The sequence below is a fragment of the Sus scrofa genome, chromosome 8, assembly GCF_054392235.1.
Source record: "Sus scrofa isolate SSC_HxYL_T2T_F1_AM1 chromosome 8, Sscrofa_HxYL_maternal_Yorkshire_Landrace_v2.0, whole genome shotgun sequence".
In the NCBI taxonomy this organism is placed as follows: domain Eukaryota; kingdom Metazoa; phylum Chordata; class Mammalia; order Artiodactyla; family Suidae; genus Sus; species Sus scrofa.
Window position 1 is genome coordinate 132,806,160 of NC_139390.1, and position 22,918 is coordinate 132,829,077.

Here is a 22,918-nt window from a genome sequence, read left to right on the forward strand (position 1 = left end):
AGGAAAAGCAGTGTTTGTTGAAGGATCATTCATCCCTTGCCTTGTCTATTTTATGTTCTAATATGTTCACTTTAGCACAAGAAAGGAATTACACTAAAATATTTGTTTTATTTATGTTTTAAAAGCTAAATGACTCTTGGCAGAGTAGATTAACTCTTAAGTATAACTGTCAAAAATAAATAAGAGTTCTTTCCTGGGTTATGATCAGGACATAAAATGATGATTTGGGGACACAATGGCACTTAATTGCTGGAATTTATGAAATAAGGCTTTGTTGCTCTCTTGAAGCAAATAAAGAAAATAAAATCTTATAGGGAAGTCTGCTGATCACATCAAAAGGCAACATACAGGCCCTTCACAACTGTGAACTTGGATGCCTTTGCTCTGTTCCTTTTGATCTGTTCTCCATCCTCTCTCCTTGACAAAGCATTTCTCAAAATTCAAAGACTGAAACAAATGTCAAATCCTTTCTCACCCCTACATCCCTAACCCCAGGCAGTATTTACTGTTTCCCCCTCTTGCACTCTCTAACACTGTGAACAAACTTTTATTCCAGCCTTAATTAAATAGTATGTGGTTATGTAATTGGTTGTGAGGGTATCTTGTGTCTTATTCCCTTACTCCCTGTGCTTCAGCGGGACTAGCCTTCTTGCTGGTCCTCTGTACAGTCCTGCCTGCCCCTGCTTTGCTCTTCCACGCAGGACATGCACATGGCTCCTCCTTCCCTTTCTGTCTAAATGTCACTCCAGCAGGCATGCCTTCTACAATACCCATCCTTGCTCCCCTCAGGCACTTATCCCACATCACACACACACACACACACACACACACACACATAAGTTCTTTCTGCAAACCAAAATATAAGCCCCACAGAAGTGAGAATTCCATTTTGATCACTGGTCTATACCCTAAGAATAATCAGTGACAGATCACAGAGTTTCAATAAAACTTGTTGCCAGGCACAAGGCAGATTTTCACTAAATGTTGCTTGTAGGAAAAAGATAATTATATAGCCCTAACTTGGGTTTATACATCTTTAGATCTCTACTTCACCTAGGGCTAATGTATTTGATAGACTTGTATCAAAAGAAAGACATCAGATAGAATTTAATTTCAAAAAATTAAATAATCAGAAAATGACCCAATTCATATTTCATCAACTGAGGAGATCTTGATTATTTTCATGGTAATGAAGTATAGAAATAACACATTTCAAATATCCAAAGTCAAACACCTCACAACTTGGAAGCTATGTGGTATTAGAAAAACAACATAAAATTTAAATAACTGGGCTTGAGTTTAAATGATAGGGTTTTGTTTTGGGTTTTTTTTTTTTTTTTGCTTTTTATAGCCACATCCTCAGCATATGGAAGTTCCCAGGCAGTAAAACATGCATTACTCATCCTATCTTCCAAAAAGGGCCTAATCATTTAATTTCTGCTGTTAGTCCGTTAATCATTAGCCTATTCTGGGTTATCAATAGCTTATCATTGATGAAGCCACCTATGAGTTGATTATTACCTATTAAAACATATTCCTAGTTTGATATTTCTGTTATCCCTGGGCTTTTTCAGTATTTCATAGGGAATCTGCTTTCTAAACTATCAAGAATGGTAAAAAATGCTGATGATTCTAGAATCAAAAGCTTTCACAGGGGAAAAACAAATGCAAAAAGGCTTATTAGTTTCAATACACAAAGTATCCAAAAGAAAAACAAAGAAACAAAAAATGTGAACTTCCATAGACACATTCCTAAAGTGATTGTGTTGGCCATTCTCAAGATATTTAAGCTGATGGGAGGGATGTATGATCCTTGAATTTTTATAGAATCAAAACAATACATTCGAGCTTTTTGATGTTTCTAAGTTTCTTTCAGAGCTTTTTTTTAAAATAAAAATTATACCTTGCAGTCTACTGTAAAAAAATGTTTTCAGTGGTGTTGGACTTGACAGCATGGACACTCTCCAGAATTCCAAGCAATTGACTCTCCCGTCTGTGCTATTTCACTATAGTGAAATATAAACCATCTTTTTCTTACCACTGACAAATCACCTTATGGTGTTAGAACTGTGTTTAGTAACAAAATGTCAGTTGAAACTGAGGCACCAACTGCTAACTGCTCAAACAAAATGTCATTTGTAGAACAGAATTACAGAGTTTGACAAAGGAACCTGGGCTGTGATGGCATAATGCTAGAATATTCAAATCCTTCTTACCCATTTTAGAATGTTCATTTATCTTAAACCTCATGATAAAATTGTTTATATATATGCTTATCTATCTGTGTTTATACTGCAGAATTTCTGCAAAATAACTAGTGTTACCCTGAATGCTGTTTACATGTCTTAGAATATAGTCCTCCACCTTTCCTAGAAATGAATCACACAGCTGTGTGGTTTAGTGTCACTCGAAATCATGGATTCCAACCTTTACTAGACACTAGATTCCAACTAGCAATTCTTCTGTGTATATGTCTCATAAGTTTTACATCTCTCCATTTCCCATAGCAGTGGCATTCAACCTTCAACTAGCTCCCCTAGCCCATTTTCCTGATAACTTCACAAGTAACTATTTCCTATTTAAAGTGGTAATGAATAAAGATCAACAGGTAGGCATGGTTTCAAGCCCTCAAAACTGCCCCTCTAAAATCCAAAGCAAAATAGGCAAACAAAATCCTTATTTGAATAATATATTTGTGGGGTTTGTCTTACCTGTGAGAAGCAGTGATAAAGATTTTAGTGTCTTTCCATCAGTTAGGTCTCCTAACAACACTTTGAAGGCAGTGCTATTATGTTCCCCATTTTACAGATAAAGACACATCATCTTGATTTCATTCATCTCCTCTTCTGCAGTAAAACATGCACTCATCCTCCAAAAAAAGGGCCTGCTCATTTCAATAGAACTTTGGGTCCCTTTCTTCTTTCATCTTTGGGGAATCTGCAACAGGCTTGTGCCTTCGTTATCTCTCAATGTACCACCTATGGGATGCTAGATTTCTTTCTACCTGACACATAACCACTCAACCAGCTTGTACAGACAGTCTTCTCAAATATTGCTTATGACTATTTTCTCTTTTATACCTTCCATTCACATTGCAATCATTCTGGCTTCTGTCTATAACATCCTTGCCCCCAAAGACACTTGGTCAGCCTCTCAGTGTCTTTGAGGATTCCCCTTTCCCATGATTATCATCATCACCTCTAAGTCTACCACGATCCCTACACCCTCTCCCCAGTAAATTCCTCTTATAAATTTATATAAAAATATACATAAATATATGTCGCACCACTGAAAATATCAAATTATATTTTAATTATCTTTTGGTCTACGTCTCTACTACCCTACAATCTTCTTAAGACACAGATGATGGTTTATCTACTTTTTAAATTCCCAGCCACTAACTCTGAACCTATCTCATAATAGACATTAAATGATTATCATGAACGAAGTGAGAATTATCATGTTAGAGGGTTGCTTTGCCTCACAGCCTCTCAGGCTGTGTGAACTGCCCGCAACTGGATGTGAAAACAGTTTCCAACATGTTGACATGTCCCATTTCAAGAGCTTGTGTCTCTCATCTTCTCTGCCTGAAGATACAAAACATAACCTAGATGTGAGGGTATGTTAGCATCACTGTAGGAAAACTTTCAGCCAATGGGGATGGGGGGAAGGAGATAAAGGCTCCAGTCCCTACCTTCCATGGGGACGATTCTAAAGTATATTTCACACAGAGTTTCTCAGAAGGTTTGCTGTTGGATTGAACCCTATTTTTATCACATTTGTGATCTGTTCTTAGTAATTCTTTTTTTTTTCCTAAAAACTTTTTTCTTTTTTTGTCTTTTTAGGGCTGCACCCGCAGAATATGGAGGTTCTCAGGCTAGGGGTCTAATTGGAGCTGTTGCTGCCAGCCTATGCCAGAGCCACAGCAATGCCAGATCGGAGCCACATCTGTGACCTACACTACAGCTCACAGCGATGCCAGATCCTCAACCCACTGAGTGAGGCCAGGGATCGCACCTACAACCTCATGGTTCCTAGTCGGAATCACTTCCACTATGCCACAACGGGAACTCGGTAACACATCCTCGACTGGCTCTTCTCTTTACTCCTTCATGTTTATCACTTCCCCACTTGTGCTTTTTTGGGACCAACTCCCTAATACACCATCTGTACCCAAGTTCTGATCTCAGGATCTGAACTAGTACCACCAACTAAGTCAGCCTCCTTACACAAAACACTCAATTTGCTACACATGAAGAGGGACTAGTTCCTCTAGTTAAAATAAAGCAGTTCTTAAGAAGTAGAAAACTTCTTGAGAAATTAAAATTATGCACAATCTGTCCACAGGAGTTGTCTTTCTATAACAGACTGTTGAGACACTCTCTTAATTCTAAAAAGCTTTGATGTCACTATGCAGAGAGTCGTGAGGTTTCTTTACCTTGGTGATTCTCAGTTTTAGCACACGTTAGAATCACCTGGAGGGTGTTTTAAACAGATTGCTGGGCTCACCCCAATAATTTCTGATATCGAAAGTCTATCATGAAGTCTGAGAATCTGCGTATCTAACAAGTTTCCAGGTGACGTTCGCATTGCAGATTTAATCATTTTAAGATCCAATGTTTTTTTTTTTTTTTTAAAAAAAAACCAATATCCTCATCAAGGTCTGAGTGTGATGACTTGGCATTGATTCTACATCTATTCAATTGATTTAACAAGACCATTCAAACTTTTTGAGCACCTGAAATATACTGGCAACAGTACTAGGACTGGAATTGTTCCACTGAGCACGACAGACTTGCTCTTTGTTCTAAGGGAGATTTCAGCCTAACTTTACTGGATGCTTATTAGGAATATGAAAAGTACAACTGTGCCTGCCAGAGGACATGTAATATTCCAGGAGAAATAACTAAGGCCATACACCTTTACATAAAAGACACGACAAAAGAATAGTCATTTTAAGCTGATTGCTTAAAAATAGCATCTACTTGAAGTAAACTTCTTTACACTTATTAAAATGTTGCTATTTATAATCCAATAATTGTGGCACAACTCATGCCCTTAGCCAAATTACTCTTATCATACCATTTTCCATTTGGAGTAATGGATTACTATTTAAAATAATTGATTTGGGGGATCGGTAAACATAGTTTTTATTTTACTACAATGTTTTATTTTGTTTTGATCTCCAAGTGATAGAGTCAGCCTTGAGAATAGGCTACCAATTATATCCTGAAATACATCATTGAAATTTGCCTCCTCTTTATTTATTTCTCTCTCTCTCTCTCTTTTTTTTTTTTTTTTTTTTTTTTTTTTTTTTTTTTTATTTTTGCCTTTTCTAGGGCCTCTCCCGCGGCATATGGAGGTTCCCAGGCTAGGGGTCCAATTGGAGCTGTAGCCGCCAGCCTACACCACAGCCACAGCAACATGGGATCGAAGCTGCGTCTGTGACCTACACTACAGCTCACTGTAACACCGAATTCTTAACCCACTGAGCAAGGCCAGGGATTGAACCTGCAACCTCATGGTTCCTATTTGGATTCGTTAACCACTGTGCCATGACGGGAACTCCTCCTCTTTGTTTCTTATATGCCATTCTAGGTTCAATAGTAAGAATCAGTTTGCTAATTTGTTAAATGACGTATCAAGTCTTGTTTTAACTATTTCCAGGCAGATAAAAAGAAAACATATTATGAAGATCACTGTATGTATTTTTGCTCTTTAGTCAGTTTTCTTCTTGAGAATTAACTTTTATTAGGAATTATACAAAGGGACTAAGCTGTGTTTTTGTCACTAGTGTTGAGGTCATAAATGCTGTGTGGCACAATTGTGGTTCCTAATTCATGTAGTGACCTGGAAATACATGCCAGGACTTTCTTGGTCCATTTTTAAAAGTTACAAACTGATTTAGGATCTCCCATATGTTTCACAGTTTACTTAAATACTTAGCACTCTTTCACAGGATAGTGTCATATTTAGCACAATTTAACAGTTTACTTAGGTCAGAATGCAAATGTCAGACAGCAGAGATTATTAGCTAACAATTCCCTGGTCTGCATCAGACTCCAGAGATGCACTATTTGGCTGCAATTTGAGAATCACCTGCTTTCCTCTCTAGGGAAATTTAAGAACAGTCATAATGCAGGCTGGATGACAAGCTTCAAAAGCCTTTCTTCCAAGATGCCTTGAAGACTTTCTTTAAAAGTACTTTAGTAGTACTTTTCTTGTGAGAATTAAGGGAAAGAACACAGTTGAAGTAAATAGCATTCTGTGATCTGATCACCACAATTTTGAAATGGAGTGATCTGGTTTTTACTGGCATGAGAGTTTTGTTTTGCAGACACAGTTATAGCACAGCGTTTTAAAATACATAAATATACATATACCCTCACTACAGACTAAGTCATTATTCTCTAATGAATAAAGTGTCTACAGTAGTTTAGTTTAGTATGCTAGTTCCTGTAGACATAATTCACTTTGATTTGCAGTATGATTTACAGTGCAGTTAGCTCAATGCTAATAAAGTAATGGGTCCAGCTTCTGTGTGGGTAAATTACTATTTCTCTCTTCCAAAATCATGGTTATATCCATAAGAATACTAACTTGCCCCCCAAAAACTGAATAGCATCCTATTAGGATCAAATCTTCAAATGCAGAATACATTACTGAATATAGATGCAAAAATGCTCAACAAAACTGAATCCAACAACATATTAAAAAAGATCATACACCATGAAAAATTCGGATTCATCCCAAGTTCACAAGGATGGTTCAACATACACAAATTAATCAATGCGATACACCACACCAAAAAGACTAAGACCACACGATCATCTCAATAAATACATAAAAAGCATTTGATAAAATTCAGTATCCATTCATGATAAAAATCTCTTATGAAAGTGGGTATGGAACGAACATATCTTAATATAATAATAGCTATTTATGACAAACCCACAGCCATTATAATAATCAATGATGAAAAACTGAAAGACTTCCTGCTAAAATCTGGAACAAGACAAGGATGCTCACTCAAACTACTTCTCTTCAACATAGTAGTAGAAGTCCTAGCCACAGTGATCAGGCAAGAGAGAGAAATAGAAGGTATTTAAATTGGAGAGGAAGAGGTAACATTGTCATTATATGCAGAAGACATGATACTATATTTAGAAACCCCTAAAGACTCCACACACAATTACCTGAACTAATAAAACAAATTCAGCAAAATAGCAGGATATAAGATTAACATACATAAATCAGCTGCATTTTTTACACCAACAATAAAATATCAGAAAGGACATGTAAAAAGATAATCCCTTTTTATATCACATTAAAAAAAAAATCCTTAGGAATAAACCTGCCCAAGGAGGTGAAAGACTTACATGCCGAGACTATTAAGCATTAATAAAGGAAGCTGAAGATGATTCAAAGAAATGGCAAGATATGACATGCTCTTAGATGGGAAGAACTAATATTGTTAAAATGGCCATACTACCCAAAGCATTCTACAGATGTAATGCAGTCCCTATCAAATTACCCATGACATTTTTGACAGAACAAATAATTCAAAAATTTATATGGAACCATAAAAGATCTAGAACTGCCAAAGCAATCCTGAGGGGAAAAAAAAAAAGAAAAAAGCTGGAAGCATAACTTTCCCTGACTTCAAATAATACTGCAAAGCTACAGTAATTGAAACAGTGTAGTACTGGCAGAAAAATAGAACTGGATCAATGGAACAGAATGGAGAGCCCAGAAACAAATCTGTACAAACTATGGTCCAATTAATTTTTGAAAAAGGAGGCAACAATACACAATGGAAAAAATAAAGTGTCTTCAGCAAGTGGTGCTAGAAAAGTTGGATAGCTGTATGTAAATCAATGAAATTAGAACTAGAACACACTCTCTCACCCCCCCCCACACACACACATAACTGAATCACTTTGCTATACAACAAAAAATTAACAGAACACTGTAAATCAACTATACTTCAATTAAGAAATGCAGAATGCAAAGGGGAAGTTATTGCTATTACAGAAAGACACTGAGAAAGCATAAAAAGAATTCTGAATGTTCATGCAGAAATGAATAGAAGACATTCTGAGTTTAATAAGCAAAAACTAGCTCACATTTTTCAGAATATAGTAGATGCAAGATTTTATTGAAATGTTATAGATAAATAAAATATACTTAAAATGAACTTGAAATAAATGGAAAGCTGAGATTGGTACTTTTATGAATAGTTACATATTCCTTGACACAAAGAATTGATATGCCAGGACAGACTGGCCTTAAACAAAACCAGCTGGGGACACAGAGAGGACAACTAGCCAAATCTCAATGTGACAAAAATACAAATCTGAATAATGTTGGTACAGATATTTTTTAAATAAGATATTTTAAAACATCTTTAAAGGTGAGAGGTTGAAGAGTTAGAATAACCATCATACAAAATTTATGATTTGTAAAACATTAATTATATTTAACCAGAATTTATAAAAATTTAAAATTTTATATTAAAAAATCATCACATGGGCTCAATTAATTCAAAAAATTGGTGTTTCTAAGTACTGAGGCTATAGTGAAAGGGTCTCTCTCAGCATTTGAAAAGTAGATATACAGGCTGTGATGAAGACAGGTTATTAATGCATATAGGATTCTAGTATGCAGAGCAGGCAGAGCAGATAAATCATATTTCTTTCTAAATTTAATTTTTTTTAATTTTTCATTTTTGTTAAAATATACTTGATTAACAATGTTGATCTAATTTTGGCTGTACAAAAATGTGGCTCTGTTATACAAAACAGCATTTATTACCAACTGATCTTTAAACAGGACTGAATTCTTTCTAGGATACTTTTTTTATCATAGAATAATATCATTCGATTTTTATAAAGACTCTCATCAGTTTCAACTTTTTCTTAAAAAAGAAAATTCTTGTTGTGGCTCAGTGGTTAATGAAACCAATCAGTATCCATGAGGACATGGGCTCAATCCCTGGCCTTACTCAGTGTGTTAAGGATCCAGCGTTGCCATGAGCTCTGGTGTAGATTGCAGACGTGGCTTGGATCCCCTGTTGCTGTGGCTGTGGTGTAGGCTGGCAGCTACAGTTCCAGTTTGACCCCTGGCCTAGGAATCTCCATATGCCGCAGGTGCAGCCCTAAAAAGGCAAAAGACAAAAGACAAAAAAAAGAAAAAAGAAAACAATAAAAACCTCCATTTAAAAATCAACTATGTCTTCTGTGCTCACTTCAGCAGCACTATACTAAAATTGGAACAATACAGAGAAGATTAGCATGGCCCCTGAACAAGGATGACATGCAAGTTCATGAAGCATTTCATATTTTTGGGTGGGGGGAATTGCTGAGGTTATGAGATGGAAATCCTTTAAAATTGGATTGTGATGTTCATTGTACAACTATAAATGTAATAAATTGAGTAATAAAAAAATCAAAAATAAACTATGTCTTCTTTTCTCTAATTTTCTTAAATTTTATTTAGCAAATATATAGTTAAATATACAGTTACTTATCTTCATTTGATTTTTTGAAACTTGGGTTATATCATTTTCAGAGCTAATACAATCTCACTAAGATTTATTTCCAGATAAATATTTTGCAATTTTGCAATTTTTCTGATTTGCCTTAATAAAAATCACAATTACCTTGCAAGATAATTTAGAATTATATATATTTGAAAATTATATTTTAACATTTACTTAAAGCTTCATGAGAAAAGGTCTCTGCAAATTCAAAGAAAAGAATGAGCTCAAAGACTAATTGAGAACTGCAGTTAAAATAATAACAGAAAAGAGAAAAAAAATAGGTCAAAGGATGGTCTGGCTTTACAGCTAGAAAACTGTGTCATTCTGCTAAATAATGCAATTTTTCTTTGTCCTAAATTATATTTGTAAAATTACACACTCGTGAGAAAATCCATCTCTTTAGCTTTGGCTACAACGTTAAGAAAGCTAAAAGAAAACATTTCAAATTCAAAAATGTTCTTGAGAGCCAAGTAAAGGAGGTTTCTAGGGTTGAGAGTAAGATATGATTCAAAGCCTGGAACATATCAAATATTTGTTGTGCAAAATTGAAAGTATGATCGAAATTGTCAGGTGATGCACCAGAATTTCAAGGGCCATCCAATCTGCCAAATATCTGAATGGAGTTGAGGAGAGAGTAAATCTTGAATAAAGAATAAGATCTTCCTTGAGAGTTTACTTAAGTCCTCTTTATTAAGTCAATGGCTATTCCAATTTAAAGAAATCAATGGTGCTTTTTCAGATGTAGTTTAATAAAATATAGAAATCCATATAAAATTCTAAAAATATCAGGGATATAAACAAAAAATCTATGTAAAGACACTAGAGTTTGATGTGGTTTTAACAAAAGCAAAAGAAAAGTGCCAGATTATTCCCTTAAGACATTTTAGTTTGGGGAACAAACTATGAAACCACTGAGCTCTCTAAGCTATGTAATTTTAAAATATGATACAAAAGAGGGATGCAAAGACAATTTGACAAGTTTGGACGTGCGTAATTATAAATATGCTCATCTGAAGAAGGCAAGAAAAGTCAACACTTAGAGGGGTATCATTCTTCCAGTTCAAGGAGAAGAGGATCTCACTATGTGAGGGGGCAAGAAATTTGATTTATTGTAGATTTTCTATTCCATCAATCATTTTTAAAAGTTACTGCTTTTTAGCAGTCAATAATATGAATATTTACAGTTTTAAAGACTATAAATGGTAATAAAAAATTCCAAATGAGAAATTTCAGGTTGAAATATGATGGTAATGCTATATATGCTAATTATATTTCACTTTTGTAACAAAATTAGAAAAAAAACATTTAAAGCAGAGTCAAGAAGATCTTAGTTTAATTTTTTTCTTTAAGAAAACCCAATGGATACACGGATGATTTAGTGAGGTACCGAACAAAAGCGATGCAGTGAAAGCACACATATTGAACGAACAATCAGAGCCTCCCTAGAACCATGAAAAAAATATTCATATGGTAGTATTAACGATAATGCTGAAGAAGATCCTTGCATCTGAGGAACAAATCCCCCCTGATCCTGCTCTGTTACCCTTTTAGTGTATTCCTGAATTAGTTTAGTTGACTCTAGACACCAGGGTTTAATTCTGGGCTTCCTAATCTGTTGCATTGTTCAATGTGTCTATTTTTGTGCCAGTACCATATTGCTTTTACTACTATTTTTTTAATAGTATAGTTTGAAATTCAGAAGTGTGATATCTACAGTTGTGTTCTTTTTTCACAGCTTTGCTTTGGCTATTGGGAGTCTTCTGTGGTTACAAACAAATTCTAGAATTGTTTCTATTTCTGAGAAGAATGCCTTTGGTATTTTAATGGGAACTGCATTGAATCTATACACAGTTTTGAGTAATATGGTAATTTAATTCCTCAGATCCATGGACATGGGATGTTTTTCCATTTGTTTGTATCCTCCTCAATTTCTTTCAGTAAAGTTTTGTAGTTTTCATTGTACAGATCTTTCCCTTCTTTGGTTAAAAATTATTCTTAAGTATTTTATTGTTTTTGACAAATAGTTTTATTTATTTTTCAGATGCCTTTTCATTAGTGTACAAGAATGCAAATGGAAGTTCTCTTGTGGCTCAGTGGGTTAAGGCTCTGGTGTTGCCACTGCAGTGGCTTGAGTTGCTACTGTGGTGCAGGTTTGATCCCTGGCCTGGGAACCACCACATGCTGCAAGTGTGGCCAAAAAAGAAAAAGAACAAAAAAAGAATGCAATTGATTTTTGTATCATTTCACCGAAATTGCTTATCATTCCAACAGTTTTTTGACTGATTCTCTAGGAATTTCTTTATATAGGATCATATCATCAGAAAAAAAATTACTTCCTTTCTGATTTGGATGCCTTTTCTTTGTCTTGCCTATCTGTTCTAGCTAGGAATTCCATGTACTGGATTGAATAGGAGTGGTAAGAGTGGGCATCTTTGCCTTGTTCCTGATCTTTGTAAAAATACTTTAAGTTTCCCTACATTATGTATTCTGTTAGCCATGGATTTGGCACTTATGGTGTGTATCATGTTGAGGTGTGTTCCCTCCATACACAGTCTCTGAAATTATCATGAAACAATGTTTTATCTTATCAAATGCTTATTCTGTGTTTACTGAGATCATCATGTGATTTTTATCTTTCATTTCATTGAGTAATATATTCCATTTATTGATTTGCTTTGAACCATCCTTGCATCCCAGGAACAAATCCCACTTGATAATGCCGTGTTATCCTTTTAATGTATTACTGAATCAATTTTGCTAATATATTGTGGAAAATCTTTGCAACTATTTTTATCAGGGATGTTGGCCTGTAGTTGTCTATATGGTATCCTTATATGGTTTTGGTATCAAAGTAATACTGACCTAAGAGAATGACTTTGGAAGTTTCCCTCCCCCTCAATATTCCGGAATAGTTTGAGAAGGATTGATGTTATTTCTTCTTTAAATTCTCTTTCAGAGAAGCTGCCTAGTCCCAGAGTTTTCTGTGTTGGGAGCTGGTTGATTACTGATTCAGTTATCTTTATTTGTTATTGATCTGTTCATATTTTCTAGTTCTTCCTGATTCAGTCCTAGTAGGTTAAATATTTCTAGAAATGTATCCATTTTTTAAGGTTATATATTTTGTTGGCATATAATTTCTCATAGTAGTCTCATAATCTATGTATCGGTTGTAATTCTGTGGTATCAGTTGTAATTTTTCCTCTTACATTTCTAATTGTATTTGCATCTCTTTTTTTCTTAGTATGGTTAAAAGTTTATTAATTTCACTTTCATTTATCTTTTCAACAAACTGTCTCTTCATGTTGTTAATCCTTTCTATTGTTTTTCTGGACTCTATTTCATTTATTTCCACACTTATCCTTATTATTTCCTTCCATCTGTTAACTTCGGGCTTTATATGTTTTTTTCTAGTTCCTTGAAGGTAAAATTAGGTTTTTTTATTGAGATCTTTTAAATTTCTTAATATATGTGTTTATTACTATTAACTTTCCTCTACGAACTGCTTTTGCTGCACCCCACAATATTTGATATGTTGTGTTTTCACTTTCATTTGTTTCAAGATATTTTTTTCTTTTTTATGGCCAAACCTGTGGCATATGGAAGTTCTGGGGCTAGGAGACAAATTGGAGCTGCAGCTGTAGGCCTATGTCACAGCCGCAGCAACACTGGATCCAAGCCACATCTGCAATCTATGCCGCAACTTGTGGCACTCCTGGATCTTTAACCCACTGAGTTGGCCAGGGATCAAACCTGCATCCTCACAGACACTATATCAGGTTCTTAATTCCCTGAGCCCCAATGGGAACTCCAAGATAATTGTTAATTTACCTTTTGATTTCTTCTTTGATCCACTGGTTGTCTTGAAGTATGTTATTTAGTTTCCATATATATGCAGATCTTTTCAAGTTCCTCCTGTTGTTGAATATCAGTGCTCAGGTGTTGGGAGCATATATATTTATGATTGTTATGTCTTCTTGATGTATTGACTCCTTAATAATTACATAATGACCTTTTTTTATTATCTTTTTTTGGCTTGATGTCTATTTTGTCTAATATATGTATGACTACACCCACTGTATTTTTGTGTCTGTTTGTTTGGAATATCATCTTCTATTCTTTCACTTTGAGCCTGTATGAGTCTTTAGAACTGAAATGAGTAACCTACATGCAGAATATAGTTGAGTCTTGTTTTGTTTGCTTGTTTTTTTGTTTGTTTGTTTTTTCTGTCTAGCCAGTCATTCTGTGCTTTGAATTGGTAAATTCAACCCATTTACATTTAGGGTGATTATTGATATGTAAGCACTTACTACTGCCATTTTATCTTTTGCCTTCTGGTTATTTTGTTTCTTTTTCATTATGTTCCTGTTTACTTTTATAGTTGTTGGTTTCAAGGTGATTTCCTCAGTCTCCTCTTTTTTGTTTTTTGCCTCTGCTCTGGATTTTCACTTTGTGGTTACCATGAGGTTTACATGAAATCTCTCATAGATAAAATAGTCTTTACTCTGATGATGCAATTTTTCTTCACTCACCTATAAAATTTCCATCCTTGTTTTTTGTCTCTGCTCTGGATTTTCACTTTGTGGTTACTATGAGGTTTACATGAAATCTCTCATAGATAAAATAGTCTTTACTCTGATGATGCCATTTTTCTTCACTCACCTATAAAAATTCCATCCTTTTGCTCTTCCATCTTTATATTTTTGATGTTACAAATTATCTTTTTATGCTATGAGTTTGTTACAAGTTGAAGTAGCTATAGTTATTTTTAATGCTCTTTTCCAGTAACCCTAAGCCATAGTTAAGAGTTTACTACTCTAAGAAAATAGTTATGGTGTTTTAATTTTGACTATCATATCAATCAGTTTTGTATATTTCATCTTTTTGTTTTAGCTCTAAAAGCTCTTTTTGAAATCTCTCTTAAGGCAGGACTAGTGATAAACTCACTCAGCTTTTGATTGTCTGATAAAGTCTTTATTTCTTCTTCATATTTGAAGGATAACTTTGCCATCAGGTAGAGTATTCTTGGCTAGCAGTATTCTTGGCCAGCAGTTTCTACCCTTCCAATATTTTGAATATCATTCCACTCTCTCCTAGCCTACCTAGGAGAGAGTTTCTGCTGAGAAATCTGCTGAAAGTCTAATGGGGATTCTTTTGTAGGTCACTGTCCTTTTTTCCCAGGCTGCCTTTAAAATTTTTTATCATTGAATTTTATCAGACTTAACATAATGTGTCTTGAAGAGAGTCTTTGCTTTGTAATAATTAGATATTCTATTAGCTTTGTGGAGTTGTATTTCTAGTTCCTTCCTCAGGTTTGGGAAGTTCTCAACTATTATTTCTTTAAATATGCTCTCTGCTTCCTTCTTCTTATTTTCTTTTCATTGATACCCATTACTCTTATGTTGGCTTTTCTAATGGAGTCAGATCATTCTTGTAGTGTTTATTCACTTTTTAAAAATCTTAGTTTTCTATTCCACCTGAATCATTTATATATTTCTAATCTTGACCTCACTTATTCTCTCTTTCATCTGATCTGTTCTATGCCCAGTGCTTTCTAATGCTTTCCTCATCTCATTTATTGATGAGGAAGCTCCAGAATTTCTTTTTGGTTCTTCTTAAGGATTTCTATCTCTTTGGTAAAGTACTCTTTCTTACTCCTTCTGTTCCTTAATTTTATTCCTGAGATCATTGTATTGCCTTTCTGAGTTTTCATGTAGCTTGTTCAATTTTTTCATGACAGTTATTTTAAATTACAATATTCCAACTTTGGGTTTAGTTGATGGAAAATTATCCCTTTTTGTGATATCATATTAGCATGGCTTTTCATGGTAAAGGATAGAAGTGTCCCTGCTGCCTTACTTAAAATAGTGAACATGTTTTGATTTAGGCAGGTCTTTGTTTACTTTGATTCTAATAATTCAACAGGTTGGTAGTAGTTGGGAGCCTTCCTTTTGTGTTCCAGAAGGTGGCACTGTAGCATAAGTTTTTGGTTTCTCTTAACCTGACTCACCACTAAGGTTGGGAGTACACTAATTTTAAAAAATAAAAATAAAAGCAATGTGTGGTAGCACGGTTGGGCGAGGGGGATACTTAGCATTAGCACTTGTGGCTTTGGGTGTGCCTACAGCTTGTAAGGGGTCTTAAAGTGAGGGAACGAAGGGTCCCAGAGGCCCAAGGGCATTTCCATTGCCTCCCTAGGTCAAACAACAGGAGATGTTTTCCTGTGGTTCTCTTTGTCTGCCAATTTTCCTTTCCTTTCCTTCCCCCTAGACAGTGTGGTCACTCTTCAGAGAAGGCAACTTGTCCCTCCAGCTGCAGTGCAAGTAGCCAGGCAGATCTCCACTTAACCACCTTCACCCTCTGCCTCTTCTGCCAGAAAGGTCATGCTGGCTCACTGCTGGACTGGCTGTCACCTTCTCTGCCATCACTGCCTCTGCCACCACTTCCCTTGCTATGCAATCTCCTTGGGGTCCAATCCACCCATTTTGGGGTGTTCTGATATGCTGTACAGAGGAACTTTTATTTGGTTATTTGGACATTGGATGTTTAATTTGTCGTAAGTCAAAGAGCAGAGAACAAGGGAATGACTCATGTTGCCATGATGCTGACATCAGTCTTCACCCATTATCTTTTAAAAGTACCGTACCTCATATTTGTATTCCATTTTTTTCAAAGTACCATACACCATGTTTGCAAATCTTAAATATATCCCTTGTCATATAAAAGTAAAGCATTATCAACTCCTCTTTTGCTTACCTTATCATATGTCTGTAAATTAAAAATTGATTTGTATCTGTAGTTAATTATAACTGTAATATCCTAAAGATAATGTCTGTTATTGTCTTGCTGCTTTTATTACCTTCTTTGGGAACAATGACATTGCCCATAGTAGATCAAAGATTTTTGGGGAATGGCTATTTTATCAAAGGAGGTCTTTTTGAAACTCACAGTGACCAAAGGACAAATTATTTCTTACACAGAAATGGCTTTAAAAAGAGTAAAACAAAGGCTCTTTTGAAATTTCTCCTTAAAATTTCCTTCTACATGGGGACTTTGTTTCAAAATAAATACTGAGTCATATCGAAATTCACTGAAGTTAATACGATAGACCAACCAAATGCATCTTTTCTTCAAACATAATTATCACAAATATTTCCTTAAAACTAAGTTGAATGAAAACTGGAATAGTCAGGGTAAAACTGAGCTTTTCTGACAAATGTATCTGCAAACAATACCCAGGAGACTTGATACTTTTAGGAATATGTTCAGCTCTAAGATCTTGAGAAAATTATTGAAAATGTACCTGTGAGGTTTGCTTTGAGAGGTAATAGGACTAAGGTGAATGGATCCTGTTAGTTGCAGAGAGAAGAATGTTCCCTTATATGAGGAATGATAATGTATATCCAACACTAAATCCAAAACAACTAGAGGCCACAAATCCTTGGCTGAATGTACAAGGATACAGACAATACATATACTTAAGAGAATCTAAATGATGCTCTTCGCTATATCGTTTGTACAGTATGTGCCTTCATACATAGCTGGAGCCAAGCAAAGCCGTTCTATACCATTTATTGGGCACCTAAAATGTGCTGGGCTGATTTCATTACTCTATCAGAATTTGCCTTTTTCATCCCTGTCTATGCATTTCTGTTTAACAGTGTCTCCCTCCTGGAATAACTGTAAACTTTTTTCTCCTATTCAAGCCATGACCTCCCCTACTCCCACCCAATAAATTTCTGTGTTGAACTTTTATTGGGAAGTCTTAGTCTTCTCTTCCTCCATCCAGCTACTGCTCCTTCTATAATCTCCCTCTGGCAAGTAATGTGCATCACGCATTTAGGCACTTATTGTTGCTTATGTTTCATACAAGATGTGGTACAGGGGAAACTACAGGAACTTAAAAAATCAGGTTGTTTTTTTTTTGTTTTTTTCTTTTTAGGGCTGCACCATTGGCATATGGAAGTTTGCAGGCCAAGGGTGGAATCGGAGCTTCAGTTGCCGGCCTACACCACAGACACAGCAAAGGCAGATCAGAGTAGCTGTCTATGACCGACACCACTGCTTAGGGCTACGAGATCCTTAATCCAGTGAGTGAGGCCAGGGATCAAACCTGGATCCTCATGGACACTAGTTGGGTTGGTAACCACCTGAGCCACAACGGGAACTCCCTCAGTTTGATTTTAAATTTTACCTCCATCACTTCCTTATTGGATGTATTTGAAAAAATTCTCAGCATCTCTCAGACTAAAGTGTTCTTCTTTGTAAACTGGGAATAATGCCATCTTCCCTGAGTTCTTGCAAGGATTAATTGATACAGTTTATGGCTCCTGTTCTGTTCATTGCCTGGCACAGGATAGTATGAGATAAATATTTGGTCCTTTTCCTTTATTTTTAATTCCCAGCTAAATTATAAAATCCTGAGGACAGAGAATTGCCTTACTTTCCTTTGCATCCTGTTCAGTATCTGGCAGTAATTAAATACCTTGTGGGCACTTACTGAGTAGTTGTTTGAATGAATCTATCAGCTGGGTGCCATGAGAAATCCCTAATGGGCCTTCTATTGAGTGCTCTCAGCAGCTACAGGGACTCTTTAGACGTATTAGAACAAATCCATCATAAAGGAAACATCTATTGATTGAGAGAGTGTACTACTATTTTTTTTTCAGTATTGAGGAGGACATGTTTATGTCTTTAAAAGGGGCAATAAAATCATTATCTTGCCCTCATGATACATTGTTTGGTACTGTATTTAACATAGATTTGACAGACACAGATAAAAGAGAAGAACAAAACTGTAAATGAAGTTTGCAAACATTTTTTTTGTCTTTTTTTTTTTTTTTTAGGGCCCCACCCATGGCATATGGAGGTTCCCAGTCTAGGGGTCAAATCGCTGCTGTGAGCTGTAGCTGCCGACCTAACCCACAGCCACAGCAACACTGTTTGTCTGCAACTTACACCAGAGGTCTCAGCAAGGCCAGATCCTTAACCCACTGAGCAAGGCCAGGGATTGAACCCACATCCTCATGGATACTAGTTTGGTTTCGTTAACTATTGAGCCATGACAGGAACTCTGAAATGTGCAAACATTTTAAAAGGTTACAGATTCTCTTTTACTAATTTTCCCCAAGTGGAACACCCTGTTACCCAGTTTCCTTATTAGTAAACTGGAAATCTGTGGAAATTTAGATACTTTAAATACATGCAACAATACCTCAGGCAACTAACTTTCAGAAATGTATGGTCCTTTACATAACCCACCCAGTTTACCTTATTTTTCTCATTTCTCCTTTTGGTTTAATTCTGCTCAATTAATGAGTAGATGACCCTGTGAAATTCACTGGGCTAGCATAGTGCTCCTTGAACTTAAGCATGCATCAGAGTCACCTGAAGAACTTAGCAAACATATACCACAGCCCCACTGCCAAGTTTATGGTTTAGGAGAGCTGAGTGGGGCCCACGATTTGCATTTCCAACACTTTCTACAGTGAATCAGCTCATGCTGCTGATTCAGGAGCCACCCTTTGAAAGCCGCTGTAATAAAAAATAAAGAAAAAGAAGGTAAAAATAACAAATCCTTTTCTCTAGAAGGCGTTATCTTTTGGCAACAATTCTGAAGTATGAAACTGTTTATACGGAGAGTGACATCGAGATGGAGAAACCTGGAGTTTCTGATATTTCAAGTATTGGGAGATTCAGATTTGAGTAACCGTTCCCTCAGAATACTCAGACTAGAGTAAACTTGAAAAATACGCCTTCAGGCATATTTTTAAAACTGTTTTGACTTTTGATAATGTAGCATTAGCTTCAAACTTCTGTTTCTTTCTACATAAGTGGAGTACAGAGAAAGTTAAATTTGAAGCTAATTAATAGTTGCTTAGATGACTATTTTTAATTGCCCTCTTCTAATTTGATCAGTTATACATTTGAATTGATAATGCAGTCTATTTTAGGATAATAGAATATAGTTTGCCTAAGTAAGAACCTTTTCACACATAAAAATCACACCTTTAGAGTTTTAAATTAGATTTTTTTTTTTTTTAAGTTCATGGGGTGTGCTACAGAGGCACAACATCATTAAATATTTTCAGGAAAAAAAAGCTGTTAAAGTGATTTACACAGTTCAATTAAAAAATAGATTTTTGACAATTTAAGAGGAACCAAAATAAGCCTACCTGAGGTAATTTAATTAATCCACGGTTTTAAAACCATATTTTAGGTACTAGGTATGCAATATTTTAAACATAGAAAACATAAAACTCACTTTGAACTTGAATGGGGATTGAATTCTAACAGGACAACTCGAATAGAAAGTTTATACTGACAAGGTTTTGAAATATTTGTGGTAAAATTAAACCCCTTTTTTTCTGAGGTTCCTTCTTGATAATCTCACGAGCAATCATATTTTGTAAATACTGGAAATAATTATGTTCTTTTACGGGCTTTGTTAAGATGAACAAGGGTTTCTTAAAATATATTAACAAATCAATTCATTTCGTTCCCCAGATACTCACTGAACACCTTCATGTGTGTAAATATGATTCTAGGCACTGTAAAAACAATAAAGGTTCAGACAAATCCAAACCTCATGCATTAATTGTCCATTGCTGTCCTCACAAAGTGCCCACAGATTTAGTGGCTTAAACAACAAAAATCTTACAATTCCGTAGGTCGAAAATCCAGTACAGTTCCCACAAGAATGAAATCAAGAAGCTGATAGAACACTAGGGAGGATCAGCTTCCTTCTCGCTCAGATGATTGGTTAAAGTCAGTACCTTGGGGTTGTTGGACAGAGAGCCTCCTTTTCTTGCTGGCTATCAGCTGAACACCATTCCCTGCTTCTGGAAGCTTGCACTCCTTGGTCTGGGGTTCCCTTCTCCCATTTTCAAAGTCACCAGTGGCAAATCAAAATTCTCTCCAGCTTTTTCTCTCTCATCTCTCTGATACAGACAGGAAAGTTCATCTGCTTTGAAGGCCTCATATGATTAGATGGGGCCCGTGAGAATAACCCAGGGATATCTCCCCTTCTCCATGTCTGTAGCCTTAAATCACACCAGCCAGGTCTGTCTTGTCAAGCAAGTTAACATATTGACGGGTTCAGGGGATTAGGAGGTGAGAGTAAATATTATTGTGTTTACTATACCTCATAAAACTTACATTCAGGTGACAAAGTTAGACAACAAAAAACACATAAATGTGAAGTTTCTTTTGAAAGAAAGTAAAATCAAATTATCTGGATTTCAGGTAGGATACAAGTGGCAATGGGTTTAATTAAAGAGACTTAATACAGCAATTTTATACAGAGATATGGACAGGGTTTAAGAAACCAACAAAGGATGATGAAGCACCCAGAAGCCAGCAACAGTGGGAAACTAAAAACATTCCAAGCCTGACAGGCAGCAGAGAGAACTGTTTCCCTAAAGGGCAGCCATCCTGAAGCTGTGGGAAAGTACCACAGGATAGGATCTATGGTCCCAGAGGAAGAACCATGGCTAGAACAGCACTGAGACATAAAAGAAGCAAGGGAACGGTAAACACCCTGGCGAGTCTCTTTTTATACCCTCCACTCCCCCAGAGCTCCCACCAGCCAACCCCAGCCAGGGGCCAAGGAGCAATGGCACCCAGCAGAGGCAATCCTCAAAGGTGAGCCTCCTTTGAGGCACAAAAGAGAGCAGAAAATGGACTTAGGGGAGGAGGGAAAAGAGAAAAGTACTAGCACAAAAGTGCTGCTTTCACCAATGAGGGAGAGAGAAAGAGAGAGGGAAGATAAGGGGTTGAAGAGGCAGCCGAGGGACCTTAGAACAAACAGGGAAACCTCTTTGAGGAGGCAGTAACTGAGGAGAGATGGAAAACAAGTGAGGGAGTGAGCCTCACAGATGTTCCAGAAAGAAGGGATGTCACGTGCAAAGGCTCTGAGGAACAGAGGCTTGTGAAGAAGAGGGAGGAGGCCAGGATACCTGCAAAAGTAGGACTAAAAAGAAGAGGAGGAGATAAGGGCAAGTTGGTGCCAAATCACAGAAAAACCACTGGACTATTTTGAGCCAGAGAAAGAAATGATAACTCATTTTAAAAAGACTACTCTGGGTTTAGAGAATTAACGAAAAGGTGCCATAATGAAAGCAGGGATGCTATTTAGGAGGCCACTGAAACAGCCTATGACCAGATGACTGTGGTGTAGACTAAAGTGGTAGCAAGGAATGCTGTAAGAAGCTATTACACTCAGGATACATGTGAAAATAGGAAAACAGTGAACTTAGTCTTTTTATTTTTTATTTTTTTGTCATTTTGAGGGCTGCTCCCATGGCATATGGAGGTTCCCAGGCTAGGGGTCTAAACAGAGCTATAGCCCCCGGCCTATGCCAGAGCCAGAGCAACACCAGATCCGAGCCGCATCTGCAACCTACACAGCTCACGGTAATGCCGGATCCTTAACCCACTGAGCAAGGCCAGGGATCAAACCCACAACCTCATGGTTCCTAGTTGGATTCATTTCCGCTGAGCCACGATGGGAACTCCGAAAAACATTGAACTTATTGATGGATCAGATGTGACAGTGTGAAAGCAAGAGGAGCATTTTTGATGCTCTTTGGGTTGTGGCATGAGAAACTGGATGAATGAAGGTGGTGGTATGTTTTATGTCATTTGTCTTCCTTTAAAACCATCTTAGTTGATACTTGATAGGGAGAGAAGTTCCAACAGCACTTAGTCAAGCACCTGGAATGGAAATTCAGATTTTTTTTTTAAATACAGTAGAGATGAGGACCCCTAGAATTTCCTTAGGAAATACTTTGAGGGTCAAAAGGCAGATCTAGCCAGTGGCATCCAAGGTCTTGCCTCAGTTCGCTCATCACTGCAAGGATCTGTACATTTACCTGCTTACATTAGCAGTATTGGGTGGAATTAACTCCGAATCTACTACTTATTATCTATGGAGCCTTAGTTAAGTTACTGCATGCTTAATTCCTTTAACCTTCAAGTTCCTGGTCTGTGAGTTAACTATCATAACCGTTCTTAACATAGTAGGCTATTCTGTTAATTAAAGGCGATAATACATATAAAGTGCTTAGAACAGTGCCTGGCTCATTGTAAGTATGTAATGGAATTTAGCTTTTATATTTATTTCATGTACTAGAGTTCTTTGAGATAAATAATTCACCAGTGGGTGCTTAAATATACTGGACACCCTTAGTCCACAATCATCCAAATGATTAAAATAAAAACCTAATATTTCTCACTCTCCAAGACTTTGAGGCAAAATGCGAACAAGGAAAGTGACATTTGTAGGTTTCATTTGATTTTTTTTTTTACCTTCTAAATTACAGTCTCAAAATGAAATTGCTATCACTGACCTTTGTAGAAAAGATACAGTTACAATGAAGC

General features: G+C 36.2%; 1 protein-coding gene and 1 non-coding gene across 8 annotated transcripts in view; one reads left to right on the plus strand and one right to left on the minus strand.

Moving 5' to 3' along the window:
* The window catches only part of GRID2 (glutamate ionotropic receptor delta type subunit 2), a 1,344,144-nt gene that overhangs the window by 556,421 nt on the left and 764,805 nt on the right, over positions 1-22,918 (minus strand). The window lies entirely within an intron of this gene.
* On the plus strand, positions 9,241-9,345 carry LOC146401058 (U6 spliceosomal RNA). The gene has a single exon (XR_014813900.1). It is a non-coding gene; the product is annotated as a U6 spliceosomal RNA (small nuclear RNA).